General features: G+C 45.6%; 1 pseudogene; it reads left to right on the forward strand.

The window, feature by feature from the left end:
- Positions 1-1,982: 1,982 nt before the first annotated feature.
- On the forward strand, positions 1,983-9,229 carry LOC132481583 (nuclear RNA export factor 2-like; annotated as a pseudogene).
- The last annotated feature ends 17,001 nt before the right edge of the window (positions 9,230-26,230 follow it).

The following is a 26,230-nucleotide window of genomic DNA, read 5'->3' on the forward strand; positions in this document are numbered from 1 at the left end:
TTAAGCATTACAACCCAAAGGAAGCTGGTTTCTAACAGTGTAATTACCATAATCCTCCCTCCCCACAAGCCACTAGTATGATTATCTGCTGGTTCACTGTTTCAGTGGAATGTGTTAAAAATAAAATACCCTTAGTGAATCCACCTATGGGGAAGAGAATTGACACGACCTTATTTCTGCAGGGGCCGAAAAACTTCCAAATCTTTTTCCATGGTGAATTAGACATGTGGGAGGGGAGAATTTGTGGGCGGAGGGGTGAACAGCAACACAACTTCTGGGAGTGAATACAAGGTGAAGTGTACCCAGGACACTTTCTAAGCGTGCCTGTAGCTTCAGTATGCAGTACAGTAGATGTCAGAGTAAAGAAAATGAACAAGAGCCAAAGCCTTACGGAATGATGAAAGGATCAGGACACCCGGGAGACATAAAGATCCTAAATGCGTACTCACCAAACAACAGAGCCTCAAAGTACACGAAGCAGAAGCTGGTGGAGCTGAAAGGAGAAAGAACCAGATCTTTAATTATAGTGGGAGCCTTTGACACCCACCTCCCTCTTAGCAAGTGACAGAATTACTAGAGAGAAAATCAGCAAGGATATAGAAGACCTGAATAACACAGTAAACTAAGGAGATCTACATGACATAAATAGAACAGTCCGCCCACCAACAGCAGAGTACAGGTTTTTCCCCGGGGGTCTCTGTAACATTCACCAAGTTAGACCATCTCCCTGACCATCAGACAATTGTCAGTAAATTCAAACATAATTGAGGGACCACCCTGGTGGTGCAGTGGTTAAGAATCCGCCTGCCAGTGCAGGGGACACTGGTTCGAGCCCTGGTGAGGAAGACCCCACATGCCGCCAAGCAGCTAAGCCGATGCGCCTCAACTACTGAGCCTGTGCTCTAGAGCCCTCGAGACACAACTACTGAGCCCGCGTGCCACAATTACTGAAGCCCGCGCGCCTAGAGCTCAAGAGAAGCCATTGCAATGAGATGTCCATGCACCACAACGAAGAGTAGCCCCCGCTAGCCGCAATTAGAGAAAGCCCGTGTGCAGCAACGAAATCCCAATGCAGCCATAAATAAAGAAAGAAAATTATTTAAAAAAATAAGAAGACTTGAGATCTCCCAGAGTGTGCTCCCTGGCCACGATGGAATCAAATTAGAAACCAGTAATAGAAAGCAAATAGAAGGATCCCTAAACACGTGGAAATAGTGGTTGACACATCATTCCAGGTTATCATTCACACCCTTGTTATAGAAGAGCTGAAGTGAGGAAGAGTTGCCTGCTGAGCTGAAAGGCATTTCAGGCTGGCCCAAGAGAGAGATCACTCTGGCTCTTTCAAACAGCCTATTGTTCAGGTCAAGGCTGGAGGAAGGGAGACAGTTCAGGAGGTTGTTACCTCTGTGCCACCTGGGATTAAAGCTCCTAGTGCACTGGCAAAGTAAGTCCAGCCAGCTTGCTGGTTGTTAGTGGAATCGGTTTGGTGGCTCATTGGATTTGTCAAGCACAAGAGAGGTATTGGTGTGGTTGCTGGAAAGTCCTGAGAGAAGGCAAGATTCGGGTGCCTTCCTGGTATATATATGACTGCTGTCCAGTCTAACCCATGGACGCATACACCGCGGTTCTTTATCAGTCCAGCTCCACTGTTTTAAAAGTTTCACCTCAGTTGTCCTCCCCTCCCTCCTCCTTCTCCTCCCTCTTTCTCCTCCTTGTCCTCCTCTTCCTCATCCTGCTCCTCCTCGATTCTTCCCCTGATAGTGTCATCTGTCGGATAAGGCTGTCCTCTCTGGACAGGCAGAAGAGTGTCCTTTCTGAGGTTTGTGGGATTGGTCCCTTAGGCCAGGTTGGCACTTTGCCTGCCCTACCATGCTGTTAGCCTAAGACATGGTACGTGGTAAGTGGACCACAGATGTGTCTGCAAACTTGTATTTTTGTTCCTCTTTTCAGAATACAGTGATGGTGGTAGACCACCTCAAGGAAGAAAGAAAGGTTGGAGTTCTTTCCCAGGTAATTCTGGCGAGAGGAGCCCTCATTACGAACACGATGGGTGTGAGCCTCAGCCCTCACACCTCCAGGAGGATGCTGGAAACGTGGTGAAGAGGGATGTCCCGGAGGACCCCGAAGTAAGACAGTAAGTGGTCAGGCAGCAGGGTTTTTACACAGGAGCCCCTGGGACTATGCACCTCTCTCAGTCTCCGTGGACTTGTTTTTCTTCTCTCACTGCAAAACAGAAGCTTGCTCGAAGTGAAATAATGGTTGAGCAAAGCTAATTGTAGTGCTGGTGTCAAAGAGACGAGGGTGTACAGAAGACTTCCTTAGCACTTATGGCCCCTCACCCTCCTTCTCTCCACATCCCCCCTGCAGCTCTCCCGGTACCATCCGAGACAACATGAGGAGAGTGAGATGGCACAGTGAAGGCCACAGGGATAAGAGTGTGTGGAGAAAGAGAACACCTGTGGAGAGAGAAATGGGGGAGAACACACATGATGGAACCCCAGGGAGCTGGTTCAGGGTCACAGTGAGTATCCTGAAAAATGTATGGAATGTGCAGGAGAGAAAAGCCAGGGGGAGTTGTGTTGGGCTCATGTAGACATGCTGGTTTATTTCACTGGGGACAGTTTGTAATCTGTCCCTTTTATTACCAAGAGTTAACAGTCTTGTTCATCTAAGGTCAGATTCAGAGAAGCAATGTTAAGGGAACAGGCTGACTGTGAGGAGAACAGAGGAGCCTGTCTCAAAGCAAAGATGGAAACTACTGCCAAGGATATGGAGCAACTCCACATTGGAGGTCTCAGTTTGGCAAGCTGAGTGTGCGAGATGGAGGTTCAAGCCTCTGGAGACCTTGTCTGAGGGGCAAGCAATGTCTGCACTGGGTAGGATCTCCTGGAAATTTATAAAAGGAAGATCATCTCTGTCACCTTCATTATGTGGAAGAGAGTTTGACTGGAGAGAAAGGGTATTTAGGAAATCCATATTACGCACACCCATAAGAAATCGGACCAGTGATCCCTTCTTTAGAAGCCCTTTCAAGCTCAGTAGAAGGCCAGAAAAGAACAGGAAAAGGTTCGTCCTGCAGGCTAAATTCCCTGCTGTCTGTCCTCTCTCCCATCCCTTCTTTTCATCCTTAGATTCCTTGTGGGATTAAGTATGACAAAACATGGCTAATGAACTCAATCCAGAGCCATTGCAGTGTCCCCTTCACTCCAGTGGACATAAGAGAGGATGCGGAAGACAGACGCGTGGGCACAGGGAAGGGGGAGAGAGGGAGACCTGGTTCAGCAGGGTCTGTTGGCTTCTGATACTATTGCTGTTGCATTCAATCCCTGTAGTTCCACTTTTTGCAAAATGGGGCTCAGTTCTTTGTCCAGGAAGCTAGCACTGCCTGTGCATTGATGGATGTCAGCTACAAGATTTGTGACGAGGAGAGACGAAAGGTGTGTGTCGAGGGCGTTACATGTACCTCATCCTGAGGAAGGATGACAGGCCAGGGGCTGGTTGTCTTCTTTGGAACTAGAGTTCCTGGTGCTTACCCCACGTCTTCTTCCTGCAGATACCTGTCTTTGTTGGCCCCTCCCCTGTTCCCTACTCTGTGCGGGATAAGATGCAGCCAGAAGAAATGGAGCAGATAAAGGTAATGCAGATTCAAGACGTGTTGTGCGCCAACGCTCAGACCCACCTCTCCTTCCTCCAGTCCCCCGTCCCCCTCACCCCTGATTTCCCTGCCATCACCACAGCCTCAGAGTGGCTGTCTCCATCTCTCACTCTGCAGCTGACATTGAGCAAACGATATAATATCTTCAAGCAAGCTCTTGACCTCCAGAGGCCCCGCTTTGACCCAGGTATGGCTGACAGCAGTAATTCTAGGGCAGGCGAGGGCAGAGGGGTCTTCCTGGAGTGTGACTTAGGGATGGTAACGTGGGGAGGGGCTGGTTCTGGCCCCAGACCCCACTCAGCCATCTGATTCCCTCCCCTCTCCTTCCTGAAGACTTGGTAGGCCATGATATTGATATAATTCTGAATCGAAGAAGCTGCATGGCTGCCACCCTGCATGTGATCGAAAAGAATTTCCCTGAGGTGAGGCTGTAGGCCCAGTGCTGGTATTAGGGTAGGGGGTGCAAGAGCTGGGGTGCAGGGCAGATTTGTCTCCAAGGTCCTCGATAGTAACCTTCACTCTACCTCTTCTTGCCCCAAAGCTGTTGTCCTTGAACTTGAGCAGCAACAAGCTGTACCAGCTGGATGGCCTGTCTGACATTATACAGGTGGCCCCTACGGTCAAAACCCTGAACCTGTCTGAAAATGAGGTGAGAAGAGGGAGCCAGGTCAAAGTTGGGTTGAGAGCAGAGGGGGCCTGTTAGTGGCCATCAGAGTGATGACAGGAGGCAGGTGAAGGGACCTGTCGGGGAGGGAGGGGTCTGGGGGTGCAGGGATTTGGATGTCCCCTTTCATGGGATTCCATTTCCCACTTCCACCCCATATTTCTCAGCTGAAGTCTGTGTGGGAGTTGAGCAAGATGCAAGGGCTGAAGCTTGAAGAGCTGTGGCTGCAAGGGAACCCACTGTGTAGCACCTTCGCAGACCAGTCCACCTATGTAAGGTCAGTGTGAACACCCTGTCACCCTTCTTGGTGACCTTCACCCATGGGAGCCTAGACTATCTGTGACAGTGCCCCTATGCCACAGGTGGCCGCCCTGGTCTTCTGGGAGGATCACAGGCCCCACCTTCTGCTCTCTCTGTGTCTATCACCGGTGAGGAGTTTCCTTGCCCTGACCTGCTCACCTCTGCAGGCGCTCTGGGGTCTGTTTCCAGCTCTCTGCGCCCAGCTATATTGCACCCAGGCCTCCCAAGAGTGTGCCCCAGGAAGCAGGGCTTCTCCTCCTCACCAGGACCAGGAGCGATCAGCCTTGATCCAGATGCTGGCGCCCTGGACTGAGAAGGGTCCTCCAGTCCCGGGCCTCTTGCTGAGCGAAGCCTTCCTTCTTCGTGCTCTGAACTGGGGTGTGCCTCCCCCTTTCTGAGAGGGGCCCTCTTCCCCTGCCTCCAAAGCGTTCCACCCTCCTCTCCCAGGTTGACATGGGGGCTTTCCTGCGCCATGCTGAGGGCTGAGGCCATGGGTGGCTGCTGTCATGACATCCATTCTGCTGGCCCAGTGCCAGGAATTGGACCCTCCTTGGGGTCCAGCTTGGGAAAAAGCAGGGCTCTTTGAGTCAGGGGGCCAGACGTGGGTCCCCGCCAGTGATCAGAGGGCTTCCTGAGGCAGGAGTGTATGGCACAGGGCAGAGGTGGTAGAGGAGACAGAAGGACAGGCCTCTCAGCGGCACTTGCCATCCCTCCCTGCGCACGTCACAGCATCCCGCCTGGTCCTTCACAGGAGCCCTGGGCAGCCTGAGACAGGTATGATTCCTCAGATAAAGAACCAACTCAGACAGGTGCAGGGGTCATCGGGAGAGAAGACGGTGGTCATCAGAGGGGGCCAGGGATCCTCAGCCCCATGCTGAGCTGGGACCTGACCCTTTTCTCCTTCTTGGGAAGATCTGCCCCCATGGCTGCTCTGTTTCCCATGCCCAAGTCTGGCTGAGCTCACACAGGTGACAAAGTTTCAACCAGCATACAATGGGCCCCCAGTTCAACATGTGCATATTTTCCATTCCTAGCTGGTGTGTCTGGGCGATTCTGGGGCAGGTGAAGAGCCGCAATGGGTGTGCCGTTTCCCCTTTCTTCTCTCTTCTTCCCTGACCCCCACCACGGGAGAGCTTCTTTCCCTTCCCTTTGTTTTCTCTCTCTCCCTTGTCTCTGGGCCCCTAGGTCTCTCTCATCTCTCCCCTCCTACCTTCACTCCCTTTCTGTCCTCATCCCCTCCATCTCCCTCCCTGCCTCCTGAGCCCCACCTCACTCACCTCCCTAGCCCAGCATCCTGGGCCATCCCGGGGGGGTGTCCGGGTCTTGCCAGAGTGCTGGACTCCCGGTGAGGTGGCAGGGCCCCGGGCTCCCACTGCATGCCCTCTTCTCCCCACAGCCTTCAGTGGGGCCCTGGAGGAAGGAAGGGAGGAGAAGCAAGCCCTGCAGCATGGGTTTGAAATGCTGGTCCCTGTGGCACTGGAGAAGGGAGTCCGAGTAGTCTGGGTGGGAGCGACCAAGGCGAAGCAGAGGGAGGGAGGGAAGGAATACTAAGTGAAGGTACTGAGAGAGATGAGGAGACAGTGCCTTTCAGACAGTAAGATGACAGATACTCAGTGCTCAACAGGCAAGTGGACCGAAAACCCTTAAAATCAGAAGCAGAGCTGGGCAAGGGGTGCTGCTGGATTGGCCAGAACACACTGATCTCTCTTTGTGGTATCATTGTGTTAACTGAAAGGAAGCATTGCAACCTTGAACTATCAACCACCTCTTCTCTATTTTTGGTTTTGGACAGGGCCATCAGAGAATGTTTCCCGAAGTTGTTACGCCTGGTAAGTGCCTACGTAAATCATTGTCTCTTACGAATGTTGGTGGCCTCTGCACCTGCCCTCAAGCTGTTTGGGTCTTGCCTAGATCGCATATTAGCATCAGAACCTTAACCGTTTTGGGGGACATGGACTCCTGAAAATGACATGGATATACTTGCTGGAAAAATACCCATAAATACACACACACACACACACAAGTTGAATATAACACTAGAGACTTCCAGGACCTCATGATGAAGACATCCACTGTAAGCTTTCCCATGGAATATCCAGGGCCCTTTCGCACCTGACCTCTGACCCTCACCCTCCTGGGCCCATCCTTTTCCCGGATCATCCAGGGCCACTCCCCTTGTCTCCACTCCTGACTTCCTCTTCCCTTCTGCAGGATGGCCAGGAGTTACAGTCACCAGTTACCCTTGACGTTGACACTCCCTACATAGTAAAACCCTGCAAGGTGAGGAAGTGGATCAAACAACATTTGGGGTGTTGCAGGGAGGCTTTATCTACTGCATAGTCTCAAGTGCCATTTGATTCCAGCACAGCTTCCTTGGATCTGATGAGCTGAAGAGCCTAGTCCTACAATTCCTACAGCAGTAAGTACCTCTGTCAAGCGGAGCAAGGGGTGGAGGGCTATGAGAGGTGAGGCCACCTAAGCACAGGTCTGCTCAGGGGAGTTTTCAAGTCTCATTTGAGGTCCAGACCACAGAGATAGACTGTCTTCATTGCCCTCCCTTAGGTACTATTTGATCCATGACTATAGAGACCGACAGCGTCTCGCGGGTGCTTATCACGAGGAGGCCTGCTTCTCCCTGACCATTCCCTTCCACCCCGAGGACCCAGCCCCGTGAGTATCACAGCACAGGCTCTGCTCCTGGGCCGTGTGGCTCCCCAGCAGACACAGGCCAGCTCCTGCAAATACGCACCACCCACTGTTGCTCTTTGTCTCCTAGAAGCAGCTTGTGCGAGTACTTCAAGGACAGCAGGAATGTGAAGAAGCTCAAGGACCCCCGTGAGTGTGCGATGGGAAGACTGGGTGGGAAAGGGCGGTGAAGGGGTCAATCATAGGGCCCAGGGCGTGGCAGCCCCTGACCTTCGCTCGCTTGCCCTCCCCTCACAGACCTGCGGGTTCAGCTGCTGAAGCACACAAAACGTGTCATTGTGCACACCCTCTGTGTGTTGCCCAAGACTCAGCATGACTTCAGCTCCTTCGTAGTGGACATTTGGTTCCAGATGGTGAGCGCCTGCTTCCTCCCTTGGGCGGGCCTAGGAAGCCGCGGGTGGGTAGGAGGTGGAGGTGGTGACTGGGCACCTGGGCTCTTCCCTTTCAGGAAACGATGCTCTGCTTCTCCATCAGCGGGGTGTTCAAGGAAGGCAAGTGTGTGTAGACCCCCACCCCTGATGTCTCATTGTTGCCTCCCCCTGGCCAGGCTCACTCCCAGACCCACCCAGCTTCCTGGACCCCTTCCTTTCCCTTCCCTTCCCTTCCCTCCACTCCCCCCTTCCCTCCCCACCTGCCCTCTCCCACCTCCCCTCCCCTCCCCTCCCCTCCCCTCCCCTCCCCTCCCCTTCCCCACTGTGTTCTCCAGCCCTCAGTCTTCCCACTGACTATCCAGGTCTGAGCTGTGTCCATGCCTGTCTGCCCTGCATACCCTGGGCGTTGGGGACATAGGCTGTGGAGTTTGGTGGCTCTCTACCCGGATACTTACTCTGAGAACATGGGCCATGACTAAACCTCTCAGTATCCTCATTTGCACAATGCGGTAGTAGTATCCACCTCTTGGGGAGCTGCGAAGAATGCACCCGTGAACTTGTGTAGTGGTTGTCAGGGGCCATGTAACTGGGCTCAGACTGCTCCTACAGCTGCCCTCCCCATTCCAGACACCCTGGCCCCTGTGAACAACTGCTCTCTTAGCATGAGTGTCCAGTCACACCCTGACTGGGGACCGCCGTGTGAGCATGTACAGCATGTGCTACACTAAGGGGGATTGTTGTTTGTTTGCTGTTGAAGGAAGTTGTCAGGGCTGTGTGCGTGCCTTCACCCGGACTTTCATCGCTACCCGTGCCAGATACTGCAGGTGAGAGCCCTGTTGTGGGCGGGAATACCCATCCCCGCCTGGGCTCAGGGGCATGGGAATGTGGTGGTGCAGACCTTAGGTTTACTCGGTACTGTGGAAAGCCAGCAGGGAGATGCCAGGAGCAGTCTAGCCTACTGGTTAAGAAGAGCGTGGGCTCTGGAATCGGCCTATGGGTTCTCTCCTTGACACAACACTCAGTCGCTGTGTGACCTTGGTCAAGTCACATGACCTCTGTGTGACTCAGTGTCTTCTTCCGGGAATGGGGATCAGAGCGTCCAGCCCTTGGGCTGTGGTAAAGGGTAAATGCGAAATTGCCCATGGGTTGGGGATAAACCTATAAATCGAGTGAAGGTGGTAGACAGTCTCTCCAAATGTGGGCTCTGTGGGGAGGGGCAGAGGTACCAGTCAAGGAACCTGGGAGACAGGCACAGGAGGGACGTGGAAGGAATCTGGGTGCTGAGTGCCAGTGGGAGCAGAGTCAGTATTGGGGGTGAGGGTGTCCATCCATCAGTTTTCTGGGGGTCCATTTTTCCTTCAGTCTGTGCATCGTGAATGACGAGCTGTTTGTGAGGGATGCCAACCCCAGTGAGACCCAGAGGTGTTCTGCATCCCAGTGCCTACACCCACCTCCAGCTCCATGCACACCCTCTCCCAGCTGCAGCAGGACATCATGCAGGCATCCTCCACGCCATCTGAGATGAACCTCTAGTGGTCTCAGAAGTGAGTGCTGGGTTTGCATGGGGATAGGAGGGAGCTGGGACGAGTAGAGGAGGGATTAATGGGAACTTAAAGGTAATTTGTTTTCCTTGTTTATTTCAGTCATTTTTAATCTGAACATTTCATTCGTGGTACATATAAAGCTACCTAGTTATTTTGAGCAGCCTTGTATTATTTTTATTAATTTCATGGATGCTGCTTCTGTATTAACAGAGAGTTGGGTGTTCAGGAGTGTGCATGAGGTTCATTCCACTGTATATGTCACAGTATATGTGGAGGGGGGAAAAATCGTTAGCCCAAAACATACTACCCAGAGGTAACCGTTGAATGTTTTCATCTTCATCATATCTTCCTGTAAGTTTGCTTATGTAGGTGTTTACATATTTATTATGCACGTTTATATATTTCTATATTTATCTACAGAAAATGAGATCTCATCATGAGAGAGAGAGAGAAGGAAATAGAGAGACAGAGACAAAGAGAAAGAGGGGCTTGTGGCTGAATGGGGAAGAGGGGTCCAAAGAGGGATTATTTAATCTTCAGTGCCTTGAAGCTTGAGCAAGTTAACAGCTAATGGGAAGGAGCCATCTCAGCTCATTTTCCACTCTTAAATTTGCCCATATATTAATTTTCCTTCTTATCTTATTTCTACCACAGAGCTAATGAGACACCTCAAATGGAATAGTATAAATTTTAAGCCCAATATATATTTAGTTATTAGTGAAAGAAAGAAGGGACAATTGTATTTCAATGAAATGGTAGTACTTTTTAGGTTTTGGTCTCACAGGGAGGCAGCGGATGGTTGAAACTGTGGTGTGACGTGGCTGGATGACACGTGATCTGAGGACCCCTGCACTGCTGAATGGGAGACAGGTCTAGACTTTTCCCATAAACGTATTAACAGGCGGAGCAGTCCAGGAGCAGCAGTTAGGCAAACACCACAGCTTGCTGCCCTGGTGCCATCTCTCACTGAGCTCACCAGGTGAATCAAAGGCAAGCCTGTCTTCCCAGCATGGGGAACTGGGTTAGGGTCTGCTCAGAGGCACGATGTTGGGCAGCTCTTAGGAGCTTCTGAGTCTCCCAAGAAGCTAGAGATCCTTCTGTCTTTAAAACTTTGAACTCAAGGCGTACCAGAGAGAGATTTGCTTCCTTCATAAAGATATCTATGTTCTCATTAGGAGAAACAATGAGAAACACCTTTCCACAATGCCTGCCTTAGCCCCAGGTTTTCTCATTCACCCCTCAGGACAGCTCTGTGTTAAAGATGAGTCCCATTTCACACATGACAAAGCTCCTCCTCATATAGCTTCTGTCACCTATCCAGGTAAGTGGGAGTTTGGGAATGAGGTTCCATCCCTCACCCTCTCTAGAGGACAGTGGAGCAGCCTCCCTTTTAGACAATGGGCTTCTAGGGCTGGGGAAATGGTCAATTTGTTCCCCCCTGATATAACAGGCCCAAGGGGTACTCCCTCAAAACCCCTATTGAGGAATAGGATAGTACACATACATGTGCACATGCTTTCATTAACTTGGAAAAGCATTCATTGTGCTCAGTTTCATGGGGGAGATAAAGTAGAACCAAATGGAATTGACAGCATATCTCCGTGTGTGTGTGTCTTTGTGTGTGCGTATCGATGGGCTGTGTATAGGAAATGTATAAAGTCATTAGTGATAAAAGTACAATATGTCAGGTAAAAACGTGGAGATGACATACCTCTGAGAGGCAGGCACTTCCTTCTTTACCTCAGAATCCGCATTCCTTAGTGTGCAGGACAATTATTTTTTTAACATCTATATTGGAGTATAATTGCTTTACATCGTTGTGTTAGTTTCTGCTGTATAACAAGGTGAATGCGGTATATGTGTATTTTTATCCCCATATCGCCTCCCTCTTGCATCTCCCTCCCACCCTGCCTATCCCACCCCTCTAGGTGGTCACCAAGCACCGAGCTGATCTCCCTGTGCTATGCGGCTGCTTCCCACTAGCTGTCTGTTTTACATTTGGTAGTGTATATAAGTCCATGCCATTCTCTCACTTCGTCCCAGCTTACCCTTCCCTTCCCCATGTCCTCAAGTCCATTCTCTACATCTGCGTCTTTATTCCTGTCCTGCCCCTAGGTTCTTCAGAACCGTTTTTGGTTTTTACATTCCATATACATGTGTTAGCATATGGTATTTGTTTTTCTCTTTCTGACTTACCTCACTCTGTATGAGAGACTCTAGGTCCATCCACCTCACTACAAATAACTCAATTTCATTTCTTTTTATGGCTGAGTAAATATTCCATTGTATATATGTGTCACGTCTTCTTTATCCATTCATGTGTCAGTGGCCACTTAGGTTGCTTCCATGTCCTGGCTATTGTAAATAGTGTTGCAATGAACATTGTGGTACCTGACTCTTTTTGAATTATGGTTTTCTCAGGGTATATGCCCAGTAGTGGGATTGCTGGGTCATAACCCTCTTGCACTGTTGGTGGGAATGTAAGTTGTGCAGGACAACCTTTGAGGACTGAGGAAGGTAGAGTACCTTTTGTATGAGGAAAGCCCTTCAAGGGTCAGGTGTGGAAGTTTCCACGTGGTACCTTTTCCGATACCCAGAAGCAAAGAGCAGGGAGATGGCAATGGAGAGGCAGCTCTGGTGGTCTTCGGTGTGGAGGGAGCTAATAAGGCTATATAGTCCTTCATCTGGGCACTTCCCTGGCAGCCCCCAGGTCACCACTGTCTGCAGCTGAGAAGCAGGAGTGCTGTTGGGTAAGAAGCTTCCCTGGGTCATGAAAGGGTGGGCCCAGGGCCTGGCACCCAGAGAGAGCCCAGGCCTTGTCTGCTTACTTCACCTCCATTCTCTGTCTGCACTTCCTCTATTCTCCACCCTCAGTTGGGTTCGTCCCTAACTTTGTGCTAATCACCACTCCTACCATTCACACTTGGCTGGGTGGTAAGGAAAATAATAATACTCATAAAACTGAAAGAATAAACCCACAATAGTAATAAAAGATAGCAACAAGTATAGCACACATATTAGATAAATTACTTGCTCGAGGTAAGTCAACCAGACAGTAATGGTTCCAAGTATCAAATCCTGGTCTTCTGACCAAAAACGCCCCACCCCTAACCCCTGTTTCTATATCGAGTGTACTTCTATGTTAGGACTCAGGCCGACACAGGGGAAGAGACTCAACCCAGGTCCTGTGGTCAGTGGATGGCTCTGGAACTGGACATATGTTTGATGACTTCTGTCTAGCTGAACTGTGCCTATTCTTTGCTCTTCTGTGCTAATTCTTCTTCCTTGGGCTCAATAAGAAATTGCTTCTGGGGCTACCCTGGTGGAACAGTGGTTGAGAGTCCGCCTGCCGATGCAGGGGACATGGGTTCGTACCCCGGTCTGGGAAGATCCCACATGCCGTGGAGCGGCTGGGCCCGTGAGCCATGGCCGCTGATCCTGCGCGTCCGGAGCCTGTGCTCCGCAACGGGAGAGGCCACAACAGTGAGAGGCCCACGTACCGGAAAAAAAAAAAAAAAAAAAAAAAGACTCATAACCTCAGGGCCTCCCATTGGCCAAAGATAGAACAATTTGAACATCAAAAGCATTAATGACTATCATGCACTAAAACACGTCAAATATAGAAACATCTATGACAACTCTAAAAAAAAAAGAGCCAACAACACCAACTCACTGCTCACCTTTGAGAGTCCTAGGGAAACACCTGATGTTTGAAAGTGGAAATATTGCCAATGAACTGTATATATACCTTGCTTTTCCTGTGCATGTTATACCTACACATAGTTGTTGAGGGAAGAATTCTTTTATAAAAGAATTTCCGCCGATACATGCAGAAGCAATTAAAGAATTTGTACATCATGCTTTTGCAACCTTTTATGAAACGTAGCTCTAGGCAATGATCATTAGAGGCTGCAAAAAAAAAGGGATGTGAAAAGCAGTTGGGAAATTTTATAATAGCTGCATCACAGTATCTCTGAATTTGCCTTTCCTCACTTGTAAAATGGAAACAATTCTATCCATATTAGACAATTACTGTGAGGAGCAAAAGGTCAATCAGGCAGATGATACATATAGTACTGAATAGGGATGAATAGTCTTATTTCATACCTGACCATCCTTTAAAGGAGATTCCCTTGATACAATCCAAACCACATGATTATAAGACAATAATGTGGAAATATTAAATGGAAGGGAAATGTATAAGTTTTCATTACGTATTCACTTCAGTGTCATTCCTCTGTGCTAGAGTCATTTCTCAGATAATTTAGGAGAAAGGAAACCTGACTCCAGCATTTCCAGTGGGTGTGTGAAAGAAAACCATTGGTCCATTTCACATTATTTCATATCCTTTCCCATTCCACTTTTAATAATTAATGTTAATTTCTTAAGAATAACATGTGTACTCAAACGAACTTATCTATGAAACAGAAACAGACTCACAGACAGAGAACACACTTGTGGTTGCCAAGGGGGAGAGGGAGTGGTGAAGGGACGAATTGGGAGTTTGGAATTATCCGATGTAAACTGTTATACATAGAATGGATAAATGACAATGTCCTACTGTATAGCACAGGAAACTATATTCAATATCCTCTAATAAACCATAATGGAAAAGAAAGTCCAAAGGAATATATATGCGTAAGTGAATCACATTGCTGTACAGCAGAAATTGACACAACATTGTAAATCAACTATACTTCAATAATAATAAAAAAAAGAATAACATGTACTGTAACCCAGCAAGAATGGGCTTTGCAGAAGAACACTACAGTAAATCACTGGGGTTCAGGCACATCATAGGTTCTTGGCTAAATCGTTTCCCCCATGCTGGCCATGTTTTTGGATAAAACCTCTCAGATGTAGAGGCTAATGAGATACTATCTGGGAAAGCACTTTTGAGACCTTAGATGGGATGGAAGAAGCTATTATTTCTACGTAATTACTTTCCAATCTACACTTCAGATATTATCATACTCTGTGTTGAATGAATTCAATAGGCCTAAGTCCTTGCATTACTTTGTACTTGAACGACCATTTGTGAATAGTCTTTGGATGGTTGGAACTGAAAAGTTATATATTAGGGCAGGACCTCTGACCCAGAAAATCATAGGGACTTATCTATTGTGAATGCATGCATTTTTCTCTCTCATGCATTTTCCACAACATTCCTGGAAGGTAGAGAATAACATCTCTTTACATCATGTTGTAGCTGGAGAAACAGTAATGTACAGAGGTTACGCTACTTGGCTGGGGGTCATCCTTCTCTTAAGAGGAAAAGCAGAGACTGACACCCTGTATGTCCAAGTGCAGACTGCATGATGCTCAGCCGCACATGACACCGTATTCAAATAAGTCTTGCTTTCCTGCTGATCTGTGTCACTTCTGAAATCTATCTTCACTTCCGATGCCAGGCTGATAGTCCTGCTTGTATTTATGCAAGTTGTACTTCATTTTCCTATTCTGTGGAGACAAGTGAATGTGATTAGGTCATTACTGTTTGAAAGTGAATTCCCAGACAACATAAGGAATACGCACAGTATAACAGAGGGACAGGTGTTATGCTGAGGATGAATAATTGAAGGAACAGGCTCCAAATGCAAGAAGGTCAAAACTTCCTGGATTCATTAATGCATATTGATAAATCAACCTGTGAAAAAGTCGTACTAAGTGAAATCCCCACCAGCAATATCAGACTTTGTAGGAGTCCCCATATGCACACCCACACTGGAAATTCTCAGTAGTTTATTGTTACACTTGAAAAACAGGAACATAGAAATTCTCTTATTGTCATCAGATTTAATTGGATAGTAAGGTTATTTAAAAGTATCCCTAGTATGCAGACTATTCTGCTAATCATCATTTGCATTAGTTATTAATACAAAAAGTTCCAGTGACCTCTGCAACCTAACAAACCATGTGTGACGGCCTTATAAGCCAGCAAGTTCTCCTAGGGCTACTGCCTGCATGAAGGCTCTAGGCTGTGTGTGCGTGTGTGTGTGTGTGTGTGTGTCCTCTGGGGGCTCCTATGGACAATGTGTAACCCTAGAAAGAGACTGAGAATATCTCTTTGTGATATATGTTGAGTTCAAGTTTAGAGAGGAGCTGGATCTGCTCGTTCTGGAGTCTTTAGAAATGGCACAAGAGTTGGACCACAGCAAGCTTCTGAGCAGACAATAGTCTCGTTCCCCCAGATGGAAGGCAAGCCTGTCTGTGAACTCACCTGCTCAGGTCAGGGATGGATCCCTCCAGGACATAAGGTGTGGCAGTCTGCCTAAATGTGCTTCTGAACACTGAAGTTGAGGGCTCCCATCTTGCAGCTGTCAGTTGCAGAGTCCTGAGAAGCTGCATCCTCTCAGCCATCCACCACCATGGGTTCAGTCATCTGCACGAGGAGCTCCGCACTCAGGGATAAAAATCCTTAAATTCTTAGCACATCTTTGACACGTCGTGCATCCACCTATTCATCTGTTCATACGTTTAACAGACATTAAGAAGAAACTCTGCACTAGCCCTTCAGTAAGTTTTAGGCTTCTCCTGAATGGAAGGAAACAAGGAAATAAAGTGTGGGAAAGCTGGTGTGGTAAATTCAGATGTTAAATCTAAGAAGAGACAGATCCTTCTCATTAAGATTTCAAGCTGCTCAAGTATCTTATAAATGGTGATTATAGAACATCATTTAATGCTGTGGACCTCTGTCCACATCTCTGGTTACTGACCTCTTTACATATATATTCTGCACTCTGCAACCAAAGATCTACAATGAACTCTTGATACTCAATTCACATCCCCCGACCTCCCCTCCAACTCAGTCTTCATCTCTCATCTAATGGGGACGTCCCTCCACTCCTCCACTGAAATTGATCTTGCCAAAGTCAACAACCACCTTTTTGTCACATTTATACAACATGAGTTTTGAAATGCATGGTCAAATGGAGACAGAGGTTTCCCTAGCCAGGATACAATTAAGTTGCTTGTCTACAGACAAGGATTACATTGCAAACTGATACTATTACCTGAAATCTAGAATGGTAAAACACCTTCCATGGAGACCAAGCCAGATAATGGGGAAGTGTGTGCTATAGACAGTAGGCTTTCAAATGAAGTTGAAAATGTCCCCCACATGTCTCATACTTTTGCATCATTGAAAGGGATTTTACAAATAGGTCTACAGCAGGATAAGCATGTTTATTAGGGTCGTCTCACTAGAGACTGTCTCACCTGTCTCTCTTTTTTTTTTCTCAAGGTATTTCCAATTATGGAATGAAATCATCTGAAATTGTAATGTTGTCTCACGTGTTGAGGCGCCGTATGGCCCAGCAGTTCCACTTCTAGTTACATACTGAAGAGAAATAAAAACACGTCTACATAAAAACTCGGGGAAAAATATTCATAGTACCATTACTCATAACAGCCAAAAAGTGGAAACAACTCAAATGCCTATCAGTTGATAAATGCACAAGTAAAATTTGGCATAGCCATACAACAAACTATTATTCAGCCATGAAATGAATGAAGCACTGATACATGTACAACATATATGATCCTTGATACCATTATGCTAAGTGAACAGAGTCAAACATAAAAGACCAAATACTATATGATTCAATTTATAGGGAATGTTCAAAATAGGCAAATCCATAGAGACAGGTGGCAAATCAGTGCTTGCCTGGTACTAAATATAGGTACGGGGCTTCAGTGTTTTCAAGCATTATGGAAGTTTTGGGAACTACAGAAATGCCTAAAATTCAGTTATGGTGATGGTTGCATGCATTTACTAAAAATCATCACCCTGTACCCTTAAAATGTGTGAACGTTATTGCCTGTAAATTTTACCCAAAGAAAGCTGTTTAAAATACAATAAATTAAAAATAAAAATAAAATATGATGTTGGTCTGGTCTTCTTTTGTACCACCATACCAAGCAAATTACATTCAGGACGGACGCAGTTAAGGATGGTGATAGGAGTTGGTTATAAGGATTGCCATCCTGATAATTCCCTACCTTCATTCCTGAACCTGGATTTAGGAAGGGAGAACGAATGAGAAGCAAGGCCATGAAGGGGCTGAACGAAACAGAAGGAAATGTGGTTGTCAGTGCGCACACACACACACACATGCACCCATACACTGACACACTCACACCATATATATTCATGCATCGACCAGGCTGCGTTTTGAATCCTAGGACTCTCACCAGAGAGTGCAATGTGTGCTCAAAGAGGACACATTCAGCTCATGTGCAAATAGCCACATGAATCCTGATCTGAGCCCTTCAGCACAGTTAAATGCCATCCACACAGCCTTGACAATGGGGAATATAAGGAACACTGAATTCTAAATGACACGAGGTTGTGAGACTCCATTATGTCACATCCATATGATGGAATTCTAGTCAGGCAGCAAAAACGAGTTATAGTGACAACAAGAAGAGAGGATTTGTGGCCTATCAGATTAGCAGTGATTCACATTATTTCTAAAGTGTGCAGAAACAGGAATTTTCATATAGTATTGTTAGAAATATAAAATAGTAAGAGTTTGTTCAAATAAAATAGGTTTTTCATTGTTTTGAAAGAACACTTCAGGAACTTATAAAAATGCTTACTAAGATATCTGCATGTATATGAACAAGAATGTTAAGCACACTATAGTTTGTAATAGAAAACGTGGTAAAGGAACTATATTTACATCACTAGTACTGGAAAAGTGAATTCTGGAGCATCCATATGATGCAACAACAGGTCAATATAAAAAAATAAGTGAAATTTTATTGTCAACTAACAAAATGTTATCACAGAAATTCATTTACATGGAAATATGGTCACAATAAGTGCCAAGGTGGGTTACAATGATCATAAGGGAGGGGGAAGGGTAAGCTGTGACAAAGTGAAAGAGCGGCATGGACATATATACACTACCAAACGTAAGGTAGATAGCTAGTGGGAAGCAGCCGCATAGCACAGGGAGATCAGCTCGGTGCTTTGTGACCGCCTGGAGGGGTGGGATAGGGAGGGTGGGAAGGAGACGCAAAAGGGAGGGGATATGGGAACATATGTATATATATAACTGATTAAATTTGTTATAAAGCAAAAAATTTAAAAAAATTGTTAAAAAAAAATAAAAAATAAATGACAGGGATCCAGATTTGCTTATATAGGTGTATACCCCTTTATCCGGAGGTCCTTAAAAAAACTCTTTCTGTTAAAACATAAAAAATAAAAATGGTCTTTCTGTTGAAATCACATAGAGCTTTCCATTCAGCATAGAAAGAAGCTGCACTTTCTGTCTAGATACCTCAGTATCCCTGTAGCCGGAGTGTGCCCCTTTTCCACCCAGACTTCCAGAAAGCTCTCTGGATTTAGGCCTTTCCCTCCCACCTTCTGGCTCAGCGATGTTCATGCTTCAGTTCAGTCCACTGTCACAAGTTGCCACCTTCGTACCTCGATGGTAAACACTTCTCCACAAAGACTTTCATTCAAAGAGCAAAAAAATTCCATCCTCTTCCTCAAAACCCAGCCCATGAACCTATGTATAGAATGCTTCTAGTTTTGTCTGAAAAACCTGTTAGGTGTAAAAGCAGAGTGTAAAAACATATACTCCGGGTCTTGAATACGAAGACGAAATAGCAGGTGGCAGTAGCGTGTTGGCAATGGTCGGCTGTTGAAGGGCTTTGCAGGACTGGTGGGAGGTGGAAGAGAGAATGGGGCTCCAGAGCGGGGTCTTGGCGGCTGTGTCCAGTGTCATGGACAGGGTATGACAGACACGGAGTGGGAAAAGTTCTGGACAGACTCTACGGGCTGGGTGGGGCTGGAGGGTGAACACCCTACTCTCTGGGAGGGACCCCCCATCTGCAGTGTGGACACTTCAAACTACGCTTAGGAGGGAAGGAGATACCTCAATGAACTCGATGTTCTTTTCGGGTCAACAGCAGATGGGACTGCTCTAGTAATACATATAAATTTCACAAACTTAATTAGTGTCTTAGTAAACAAAACATCCCAAGATCTTCTTATTCTTGGCGTCAAGCGCTCATTTTCTTTGTAAAAGAAAAATGGAGGTGGAAGCCACCTGCTGGCCAGATCCAGGATTGCTGCTCTGAGGCTCTGACCAGGGAGCTTGGCAAAGGAGAGTGAGGACGAAGTTTGGGCTCTGGGTTAATGGTTTTAGCCAGTGTTTTCCGGAATTGTTCACTTGCTGGTGGCAATTTCTCTGTATCTACCATTTTTCTGCCATATCTAAATCTGAGATAGGAATCAAGCTCTGGTCTGATATGAAGATAAAGATTGTGACGTGGAGTGTACAAGCCATAGGACATATAGAAACACACACACACACATACACACAGTGTCAATTCAATTGTAAAATCTACTTTGTTCTTCTATAAAATTGAATGTAATGAATGTTTATAACGTGAAGAATGTATGTGCACACATATGTGCACTATCATCTTCATCGTCAAGAGGGATTTTTGGGTGAGTACCCATGGGGCCACAATATCAGGGGAGTGTAAGAGGCTCACTTCTCAAGCCTTGGAAGCCCATTTTCTCAAAGGGAGGCTGCTCTGTGTCCTCTTCTTAGGGCAAGGGATGTAACTTCATTTGAATCCTGCCACTTATCTGAAGAGGTGCTGTCAGTTCTATGAGCCTCAGCTTTGTAGTCTGTGAAATGGGACTCAGGATCCTTTTGTCACACAGCCATCCCAAGGAGAAACTGAGAAAACCTGCCCAAAGTATATGGCATATTGTGGGACTTCAAGGGCTCTTTAAAAGTCAAGACTCAGTAGCAGGGCCTGGCTGAGCCTTAGGGCTATGGCAGACACTGTGGAAATGCGTTTTTCATTCTTTCTCCTAATGAGAATATACATATCTTTATGAAGGAAGCAAATCTCTCTCTGGTATGCCTTGAGTTCAAAGTTTTAAAGAGAGGTTTTGCCATTTTATATGTACTCATTTGTGTGTTAGAACGCCTGTGCATAATACTCATACATATGATTCCATGCACTTTTACCAGCTATGCAGGTGTTCTAACTATCACCACAAACAAGATCAAAAACTGTTTCATCACCACACGTTTCCCTCATGTTAGCCTTTATAGCCACACCCACCTTCTTCCTGATCCCACTTCCCTAAACTCTGTCAAACACTATTATAATTTCCTAAATGTCATAGAAATGGAATCCTATAGTACATTACCTGTAGGAATGGATTTCTTTCACTCAGCATAACTCTCCTGAGATCCATCCAAGTTGTAAAGTGTGTCTATCGTCTGTTCCTTTTTATTGCTGAATAGGATTCCATGTTGTGAATGTACCACAATTTGTTTAGCCATTCCCCCATTGAAAGACATCTGGGCTATTTCCACTTTTTAAGTATTGGGAGTAAAACTGTGATGAACTTCATGTAAAGGTTTTTGTGTAAACATAAATTTTCATGGCTCTGGGTAAATTGCCCAGAGTGCAACTGCTGTATCGTATGGTAATTGCATGTATCGTTTGGAAAAACCTGCCAAATTGTTTTCCAGATGGCCTGTACCATTTTGCATTCCCTTTGGCAATGTATGAGTGACTCCGTTTATCCAGTGTTGCCTGCATTTGGTTTTGCCACTGTTTTTTTCAGCCATTCAGATAGGTGGGTTTAACATTTCATTGTACTTCAATTTGCATTTGCATGGCGGCTAAAGATGTTGAATAGCTTTTCCTAAGCCTATTTGCCCTCTGTTCATGTCTTTCATCCATTTTATAATTGGATTAAGAGGCAAGAAGTTACCTCTAGAGAGCTGCCCTGGCTCTGGCTAACAGGCAGAGTAAGAGAATGTGAGGCCCCTCGAGACTCACTTTTCTTGACAGGGAGGGCAGAAGTGGGGCTGAAGCTATTAAATGTTCCTCAAATTAGGACTGAACTTGGATATGGAACAGGATTAAGAGGTGGGGGCATCTCTGGGTCCATCTGTGGAGATCTGGATAGGGCAGAAAAAGAAGGGGGATATGGGGGAGAGGAAGAACAGTGGAAGGAGGGAGATATGGGGGGATGCCTTCTAAATGATGCTAGATTCATCACTCTCAGCCTGCTCAATGGAGTGCAAAACACTATTCTCCTAGACATGTGGTTTTCAACTCTGGATATCCATTAGGATCCCCTGTAATGCTCAGATTCAACCAACTGAATCAGAGCCTCTAGGGATAAGCCCAGTCATCAGTATCTTCAAGGTTCACCTCAGTTGATTCTAATGAGCTGTCAAAATTGAAAACCTTATCTGATGGTGTATTAGTTTGCTATGGCTGCCCTAACAAGATACCACAGGCTGAGTAGCTTAAACAACACAAATTTATTTCTCACATTTTAAAGGTTGGAAGTTCAAGATCCAGGTGTCCACAGGTTTGGTTTCTTCTGAGACTCTCTCCTTGGCTTGCAAATGGCCTCCTTCTTAGTCCTTCTTCACATGGTTGTCCCTCTGTGCATACACACCCTGGTATCTCTTTATGTGTCCTAAACTCCTCTTATAAGAAAACCAATCATATAGGATTAGTGTCTATCCTAAGGGCCTCATTTTAATTTAATCACTTCTTTAAAGACCCTATCTTCAAACACAGCCACATTCTGAGGTACTGGTGGTTAAAGCTTCAACATATGAATTTGAGTAGGACACAGTTCAGTCCACAACAGATGGTATGAGAAATACCTTGGTGTGAGAAATTCGTCTCCCTTTTAGCTACCTTCCTGGAACTACTATACAACACTTCTGCCATCACCTCATTAGGTAGGAGTTGGTCATATGACCATTCTTGCCTGCAAAGCAGGCTATAAATATGTTCTTTTACTGGAAACATTACTGTACCAAATAAATGTGGGATTCTTTTATTAAGAAAGAAGGAGAATTGGTATAGAACATATGCTACACTTTCATACCCAAGGCAGCTAGAAGCACTACCTCAATTATCATGTCCTTTCTACCCAGTTTTCCAACCACAGTTTTCATGGGTTCAAACAAAACTGCTGCTTCAGAGACACCTGAGCTCACTCTCCCATCCGCCCAAATCCCATGTCCCAGACTATGCCTCAGTCCTCACAACTTAGCGTGCTTAATCTACGTCATTCACTCACTCATTCATTCATTCAACAAATATTTATTGGTTACCAATGATATGTGAAGCACTGTAATAGGCACTGAAGATAAATCAGAGAACCTGACAGACAGGGTCATGGCTCTCATGGAGCTCACATTCTACAGGGGTTCATTCACTCAAGATTTAAAAGCCATTAAGAAAATAATATGGGAAAATGTGACAAAGAATGACTAGGGTGGGGAAGGCAAGGAAGGATTTTCTGAAGGTGTAACTTAGATTTAATATTCAAATAACAAGAAGTACACAGTCAGCAGTGGGAAGATATCGGAGCTGAGCCCTCGAGACAAAGGGAAGAGCAAGACGAAAGGCCCTAAGATATGGGCAAGCTTGGCAGTTTTAGGGAACAGCTTGTATGCCAGTGTGTATTGGGAGGACAACGTTAGAAAATGAGGTGAGAATGGTAGGAGGGGCCCAATAACAGAAGGTCCTGTGAGCCATGGTAAGGACTCTGGCTTTTGATCTTATTATGATGGGTGCTTTCTGAAAGGAAGGGAAATTATTATTATAATCTACTTTATTAAAGTTCATTCTAAATGTTCCTTGGAGGACAGACTGAACTAGAGCAACTGTAAGATCAAGAGACAAGATTAGGAGTCTACGACATGCATGAGAGTGAGAGGTTACAGTCTCGTAGACCACAGTCGTAGCAATGGAAGGGGTGAGATGGGGTTTGAAATGACATGTATCTTGGAAGTACTGAACTTGTTGATGAAGTCCACGTTTGTGGTAAGGGATAGAGAGGAAGTAAGCGTGTCTCTTGGAATGTGGATTTTGGCAGCTGGGTTAGGGCGGTTTTCTTCGATGGGGAAATGAATGGAGGACCAGCTTCGGTGCAATGCCAGGAAACTGACAGTTCTGTTTTGACCATGTCGTTTGTGGAGCCTATGAAAAATCTGGGTGGGGAGCATGTGGTTGGATGTATAAGTCAGGAGATCCTGAGAATATTCTTGGCTGTGGCAAAAACAAAAAAAAAACAAAAAACAAACAAAATAAAACAAAAGAACAAGCATGCAAGAAAACAAACGAAAACCCCAACTGTACAGTTCAATCTGAAAATACAGGTTGATTCCACATATGAGCATGATGCAGGTCTAGAAACTGGAAGGGATACAACGACATAATAAAAACCTACTTCACTGAGTTATAATTTACGTTCAACAGAATGCATCAATCTTTTTTTTTTTTCCCGCTGTTCTGCACGGCTTGCAGGATCCTAATTCCCCAACCGGGGATCGAACCTGGGCCCCTTGCAGTGAGAGCACCGAGTCCTAACCACTGGACTTAGCTATAAGGCTAAGGCTCTGGCCTGCCAGGGGCTACTAACTGTCAGAGAAGGAACATGTATGTCTGGAATATAACTATCATTCACCCACCTATTCATTCATTCATGCACCTAGCGCATGTCAAGCTCTGTGCTAAGAAGGGAAGATAGGACCATGAAAAAATTCAGACAACGTCTCTGTCTTCCTGAAGATTAGGAGGCGAAATAGAGAACTGCAAGTGGCTCTGGTTGCTAAATAGTAAGGGAGGTATTTGGTGAGATAATTGGGCCCCCAAAAGGTCTAAGCCCAGTGCACAGATGCAACTCTTCCCCTTCTGCATGTCTCATAGATAATGCTGTGGCATGACCTAGAATATAGAGCTGTTAGAATAGAATGAGCCTGAACATGCTGTGCATAAATGGCTGAGGAAACAGCTTTCCAAACCTTCCACCCAGCAAACAGCCCTGATTATGTGCAGAAGTCGATCTCAATTTCATGTAATTCTCACAGTTGGAGTTGTATGACTAATTATTTTGTCTCTGTGGCTAATTAATAAGCTGAGGTTAAGAAGGGTCAAGTATCTTGGAAGAAAACAGCAGATCTACTGATAATAGGAAAGTGTTAGATTTTAAGCTGTGAGCTCTTAACTAGTGTGGATGACTCGTTCCCGTCCTTTAGGTCCAGGCTGAGGTAGTAGCAATGCAAGTTTCCCAGTCAAAGGCCTGGGATTCATTGGCCATTAGAGGATTTTAGGAACTGGAGAAGCTACAGGAAAATGAAAGCCTAACATGCCATCCTCCTGCCTGCTCCGCATCATTGCTCCTGCCTCTGCTCTCTTGTTTTCTATGATAACGCCATCTTAACATTAGGTTTTGTTATTGACTGAAGTGTGTTCTTCCAAAATTCATATCCTGAAGCCCTAATCACCAGTGCCTCAGAATGTGTCTGGATTTGGAGACAGGGCCTTTAAAAGGTGATTAAGTTAATTTAAGGCTGTTAGGGGATACCTTAATCCCATCTGACTGGTGTGCTTACAAGAAGAGGAGTTCAGGACACACAGAGAGACAGCAGAAGTGTGTATACACAGAGGGACAACCATGTGAAAAAGAAGCAAGAAGATGGCCCTCTTCAAGCCAAGGAGAGAGGCCTTAGAAGAAATCACCCCTGCTCACACCTTGATCTTGTACTTCCAGCCTCCAGAACTGTGAGAAACAAATTTCTGTTGTTAAGCCACTTATCTGTGGTATTTTGTGTGGCAGTCTGAACAGTCTAATACAGGCATTATGAACGTGTTTCAGTAGGTTACGAAGCAGGTAGAGTAGACTGTCAGAAAGGATGAAAATAAAGTGATGGTAAAAAATACCAAAGATCAGTAAAACTGAAAGGAATGTGGTTAATTTGTATTACTATCAGGCAAAATAGACATCAAGCAATTGCAACAAAGAAGGCTGCTATCAAACCATAAAAGAAAATGTATTAAGATTACAAATTCTGAACTTACATTCACCTAATAACATATCTTCAAGACAGATATAGCAGTAACAAAGTTACAAGTAACAGAAAGTAAAATCCACTTTTGTGTATACCATAAGGAAATATACTTGCTTATATAACTGAGAGCCCAGAGGTAGAGGAGACTTTAGGTTAGTTGATCCAGTGGCTCAAAGATATAAAGACTCAGGCCCAATCTTGAACCAATGACTGTGGCTAGGGACATAGGATTATTGTGTGAGATCTAGAGTAACTCTGGTCTCACCCTTGGAACTAGCAGTCAAATTCCCCCCAAACATGAGACTGTATGAGGGAGGAAATGCACTAATGAAAATCTGAGACCAGTTAGGAAGATGAGGAATGTGTATTGCATAGGTAAACAAAAATGTCACCTTCAGGCCCCATTTGAAAGCACAATTATCAATATGAGCATAATACCCACAGTACTCAAGCTCAAACGGTTTTCAACTACTATGTCTTTCCAGGTAACAAATACTTCTACTCAGGAAATACCTACATTGAATTAGTGAATGGGTAGTTACAAAGCACTAGAGGTCTCATCCCTGCAGTAAGTTTAGGAAGAACCACAAAGGCATCCATGGTAGCATACTTAAATCTCATTTTCTTTCTCAAAATTTTGGCAAAGCTTTTTCTTTACTACCGTAACTTGATATTATTGTGTCAGGATAGTTTGACTAGAAGGGAATGGATTCTGTATAGTTACACTTTTATCAAGTATTACCATTCTGTAAACATACAATACAGAGTTCATAAAGATATGAAAGATGAGAAGCAAGAAAATTGTCAACATTTATGATCAGCAACAATTTTCTTTAAAGAGCACCATTAAATTTCAATATGGAATATCTTTAAACGCTTCAAGCTGGGCTTCCCTGGTGGCACAGTGGTTGAGATTCCGCCTGCCGGTGCAGGGGCACGGGATCGTGCCCCGGTCCAGGAAGATCCCACATGTCGCAGAGCGGCTGGGTCCGTCAGTCATGGCCGCTGAGCCTGCGCGTCCAAAGCCTGTGCTCCACAACAGGAGAGGCCACAACAGTGAGAGGCCCACGTACCGCAAAAAAAAAAAAAAAAAAAAAAAAAAAAAAAAAAAAAAAAAA

Source organism: Mesoplodon densirostris, chromosome X (assembly GCF_025265405.1).
Source record: "Mesoplodon densirostris isolate mMesDen1 chromosome X, mMesDen1 primary haplotype, whole genome shotgun sequence".
NCBI lineage: Eukaryota > Metazoa > Chordata > Mammalia > Artiodactyla > Ziphiidae > Mesoplodon > Mesoplodon densirostris.